This window comes from Schistocerca piceifrons, chromosome 11 (genome assembly GCF_021461385.2).
Source record: "Schistocerca piceifrons isolate TAMUIC-IGC-003096 chromosome 11, iqSchPice1.1, whole genome shotgun sequence".
Taxonomy (NCBI): Eukaryota; Metazoa; Arthropoda; class Insecta; order Orthoptera; family Acrididae; genus Schistocerca; species Schistocerca piceifrons.
This window is the reverse complement of record NC_060148.1, coordinates 81,132,134-81,137,515: the sequence shown is the minus strand read 5'-3', so window position 1 is coordinate 81,137,515 and position 5,382 is coordinate 81,132,134. Positions and strand designations below refer to the sequence as shown.

General features: G+C 44.1%; 1 non-coding gene across 1 annotated transcript; it reads right to left on the bottom strand.

Moving 5' to 3' along the window:
- Nucleotides 1–3,275: 3,275 nt before the first annotated feature.
- On the bottom strand, nt 3,276–3,350 carry Trnas-cga. Its single transcript has one exon. It is a non-coding gene; the product is annotated as a tRNA-Ser (tRNA).
- Nucleotides 3,351–5,382: the final 2,032 nt, after the last annotated feature.

Below are 5,382 nucleotides of genomic sequence, written 5' to 3'. Positions count from 1 at the left end.
CGTCGGCGAACTGAAGGCTAGGATACAAGCTGCTGTGGGTACTGTGACAGAACACACGTTACGAAACACCTGGCAGGAACTGGAATACTGTCTCGACGTTCTCCGAGCTACTAAGGAAACACACGTTGAGGTTTACTAACGTAAGTGGTCTTAAAAAGAACTGGTAACACTAATATATAATAAGATGGTGTCTGTTCTTTTGGTTCATGAATTTGGACAGCAATGGCATTTCTTTTTCTTCCGTTCTTCCCAGTACTTCTTCATTTTCTCGCCAACTGCTCGTCTCTGCTGTCCACACTCTCTTGGGTGGAGGTTTTGGCTCATCTTTTTCATAGATTGCGTTTTCTGTCAGTAGTTTGAAGTGATTCCTGTCACATATTATTTCTTCTGTAACACCTATAACTGCAATATCCTTTCTTTCAGGAGTGCTAGTTCTGCAAGGTTCGCAGGAGAGCTTCTGTAAAGTTTGGAAGGTAGGAGACGAGGTACTGGCAGAAGTAAAGTTGTGAGGACGGGGCGTGAGTCGTGCTTGGGTAGCTCAGTTGGTGCGTGTTCGGTCAGAGGGTTAGCTGCCCTCTGTAATAAAAAAAACTGAGTTAATAGATCAACACCGAACTTAAAAGGGTGTCTTAGGACATCCGCTCCGATCAGATTCAACGAACAAAATGAGATTTTTTTAAAAAAAAAAAAAAAAAAAGTTGGTAGAGCTCTTGCCCGAGAGAGCAAAGGTCCCGAGTTCGAGTCACGGTCCGGCACACAGTTTTAATCTGCCAGGAAGTTTCATATCAGCGCACACTCCGCTGTAGAGTGAAAATTTCATTCTAGCTATTTTGTTGGCGTCTTTATTTATTGCTTCTATCCATGCTTCAGTTTTTTTCAGCTTGTAATTATAAATTTTCTTTGTAGTCCCTGTTTCTTCCATTCTTTTTAAATGTCCATACAATTTTAGCCGTCTGTTCCTCATTGTATCTGTGATCTTTTCTGTATTTTTGTATAAGTCTTCATTTCTCCTTTTCGTCCACCTATTTTCCTTCTTTTTCTCAGGACCTAGAATTTTTCTCTGTTTTTTTCTAGTTCTCTTAATTCGCCTTTCTATTCAATCTCTGATCCATAAGTTGCTCGTGTCCTAATAACTACGTTGCTTCTGTCCTAATAATCTGTATTTGATGGCCCAGGTTTGAAATCTGCAGCAATTTGCGAAAGCCTTCGGTCACCTTGAACGATTCTCTTCAGTCGTCGTTGCTCCCGTTCTTGCAGGATCTTTTCCCGGCCGCAGCGACGCCGTAGATTTGATGTTTCACCGGATTTCTGATATTCACGGTACACTAATGAAATGGTCGCACGGGAAAATCCACACTTCATCGGTACCTCCAAGATCCCGTGTCCCATCGCTTGTGCGCTGACTATAACAACAAGCTGCAGTCATGGACTGTGCGGCTGGTCCCGGCGGAGATTCGAGTCCTCCCTCGGGCATGGATGTGTGTGTGTTTGTCCTTACGATAATTTAGGTTAAGTAGTGTGTAAGCTTAGGGACTGATGACCTTAGCAGTTAAGTCCCATAAGATTTCACACACACACTATATCACCACGTTCAGACTCACTTAAATCTGGATAACCTGTCATTGTAGTGGCACTAACCGACATAACAACTGCGCCAGACACTTGTTGTCTTATATAGGCGTTGCCGACCGCAGCGTCGTATTCTGCCTGTTTACTTATATCTGTATTTGAAGACGCTTCAGTGTATAACAATCGTTTTTGTTTCAGGTACAGACACTGCAGGTGGCCCAGGAGACTTCGCCGATGCCCACCTCACCAGTACTCCTCTTCGGAAGGACTGACCCTCTTAACGACTTAAGCTATGATAGCGGTACCGAGGATTGAACGATATCCAAAACTAATCACTTCCCTACCCTTCCATAGTTCGTCGCACATAGCAAAAAACCCTACAGCTCTTACTACCTGACCAGACTATCCCAGAGGTTTTTTCCCCGAGGCGGTTGCCTTGGAACTTTTTTTGCCTCTGCCCTTTAAACCGCTACCCTTCTTTCGCTTTTCGTCCACTGTATCCATGCGACCGTGTGAGCGGGTAATCCTACCTAGACGTACGGATAACATCACGGCCCCACACCCATGGAGTCCGTATAGATAATATCACGGCTCCACTCCCATGGAGTCCAACATTGGTAACTACCAAATACGGGGTAGATCTCTTGAGATGGTTACCACGTCGGTGTGGGCGCGGAGCGATCCATCTTGGAAAAAAAAAAAAAAAAAAAAGTTACGTCACCTTCCACTCCTCACACGTTATTTCTTGGGGTGTTGGTGTGTGGGTGTGTGTGTGTGTGTGTGTGTGTTTGTGTGTGTGTGTGTGTGTGTGAGAGACAGTCGGATGCACCGAATCACCGTAGAGTGGTGGGACAGTGTGAAGCCTTGTCAGAAAACAGCTGTCGTGTTGGTACGTGCACGTGGCCGCAACATGGATACATGGTTGAAGTTTCCAGATTTGGTGGTGCATCAAGCAGGACTGTACGTGGTGTCTACAAGGGATGGTGTACCACCAGTAGTCAGACAACACAGCGGCCGTAAAAACACGCTAACAGACAGGGAGAACGGAGACGAATATCACGACTTCTCAGGGACAATCGTCTACGTCTACGTGCTACGTCTACGTGATTACTCTGCTATTCACAATAAAGTGCCTGGCAGAGGGTTCAATGAACCACCAACAGCCGACAGGAATCGCTGCTGTCAATGAATGTAGGTACACCCCCACCAGTTGCGAGAAAACACTGGGAAGGGAACTGCACGGATTCGACATTTCGAGTCGAGAGCCTGACAGAAGTCCATTGCTCCCAGTGGCTCACAAAACTGCACCTCTCCAGCGGGCCAAACCAACACAGCAACTGTACAGCAACTGGCTGCAAAGGGTGTAGTGTGCTCAGACGAATCGCGATCTATCATCATTTACAAATGATGCAATGCGCTGAATGCACCAACGGCCTAATCAGGCACATTGATACAGTTGGCGCCGGCCCGCGTGCCGAGCGGTTCTAGTCGCTACAGTCTGGAACCGCGCGACCGCTACGGTCGCAGGTTCGAATCCTGCCTCGGGCATGGATGTGAGTGATGTCCTTAGGTTAGTTAGGTTTAAGTAGTTCTAACTTCTAGCCGACTGATGAACTCAGCATAGTGCTCAGAGCCATTTGAACCATTTTTGATACAGTTGGCGCTAAGAGGTTCCGTAATCAAACTTCCTGGCAGATTAAAACTGTTTGCCGGACCGAGATTCGAACTCGGGACCTTTGCCTTTCGCGGGCAAGCGCTCTACCAACTGAGCTACCCAAGCACGACTCACGCCCCGTCCTCACAGCCTTACTTCTGCCAGTATCTCGTGTCCTACCTTCCAAACTTTACAGAAGCTCTCCTGCGAACAATGCAGAACTTGCACTCCTGAAAGAAAGGATATTGCGGAGACATGGCATAGTCACAGCCTGGGGGATGTTTCCAGAATGTGATTTTCACTCTGCAGCGGAGTGTGCTCTGATATGAAAATTCTTGGCAGATTAAAACTGTTTGCCGGACCGAGATTCGAACTCGGGACCTTTGGCTTTCGCGGGCAAGCGCTCTACGTACTGGCAGCTGTGAGGAGAGGGCGTGAGTTGTGCTTGGGTAGCTCAGTTGGTAGAGCACTTGCGCGTGAAGGCAAAGGTCGCGAGTTCGATACAAAGTGCTTCTCACCAATCATCTGTCATGCTCGCAGCCGAAACAGTGTCAAAAGTATGCACAGTAGTACAACCAGTTTTTTTTAATTAACTTTTCTTCCATTATTTGTACTATACTGAATAGGAAACAAGCATTACTTAGTGGACAGTGCCAACTACTCATTATTATTATTAGATTTTTTTAAAATAATTTCCTTTACTTTGTGCCTATAAAATTCTATTGATTACTCACACTATCATTTCTGCTTCTCTTATGTAATATGACAAAATTTTCTCTCTTCTTCAATTTAGAAATATTCTGTAGTATATGTAAAAAAAAGTTTCTTCCACTTCTGCTCCACCTATCATGGTGACGTTTCCCTCATACTGTCCCACTTAACAGTGTCACTAGAGGAAGAGATCAAACCAGAATACACAATGTGCCTGTGGCATCACAAGTGCATCACATACAGAAACATAAACTCAAAATCAATGCAACGATGCCAAATATAAACTGTTATGCCTGTCCTGCAATGTCTAACCCCTCAAAAAAAGGGACGACGACAAATGCCCATGTAAAAGGGTTTAAGGAACAACAATAAAAGAAAAACGAAAAAGGAAAATATAAAAACGAAAACATATAAAATGACAGTAATATTAACCAACACTAGGAATATAATAGAATAGAATAAATTGTCTTTTTTTAAAATTGTATCGTTGTCAATATATTTAAATAAATATATATGGTTACAAAAAAAAAAAAGTTCGAATCTCGGTCCGGTACACAGTTTTAATCTGGTAGGAAGTTTCATATCAGCGCACACTCCGCTGCAGAGCGAAAATCTCATTCAGGTTCTGTGATATTTTGGAGTGGGGGGGGGGGGGGCAAAAATTTTACCTAATATGGATGAGGATCACTGCGACTGTGATGAAGAGAGGTTTTCTACAAGTACTGCAACCAGTCGCCTTTTGTTTAGTTCTTCATTTTTTATTATGCCGTTACCGGTCTCGAACCGCCTAGTGATTCATCATCATGGTGCATATTTATGGTTTGTCTGCAGCAGTGTGGAGTCGTGCATCTGTGGCAAGATGTATAAACGAAACATGTAAGCACTGAGCTACACATCTATCTTACAGCCTTTTCAATCCGGACGCTTCGCCCTTGGTCAACCACTCTTGTTGTTCCCTCTTGATTCTTGTACATGTTGTATATTACCCGTCTCTCCCTATAGCTTAGCCCTATTTTTCTCATAATTTCGAACAACTTGCACCATTTTACATTGTCGAACGCTTTTTCCAGGTCGACATATCCTATCAACGTGTCTTGATTTTTGTTCAGTCTTGCTTCCATTACCAAACGCAACGTCAGAATTCTCTCTCTGGTGCCTTCACTTTTCCTAAACCCAAACTGATCGTCACCTAACATATCCCAAATTTTCTTTTCCATTCCTCTCTATATTATTCCTGTCAACAACTTGGATGCATGCGCTGTTAAGCCGATGGCGCAATAATTCTCGCATTTGTCTGCTTTTGCAGTCTTCGGAACTGTGTGGATGATATTTTTCCGAAAGTGAACTGGTATTTCGTCAGACTAATACATTCTATATACCAACGTGAATAGTCGTTTTGTTGCCACTTCCGCAATGATTCTAGAAGTTCTGATGGAATTACCATCCAT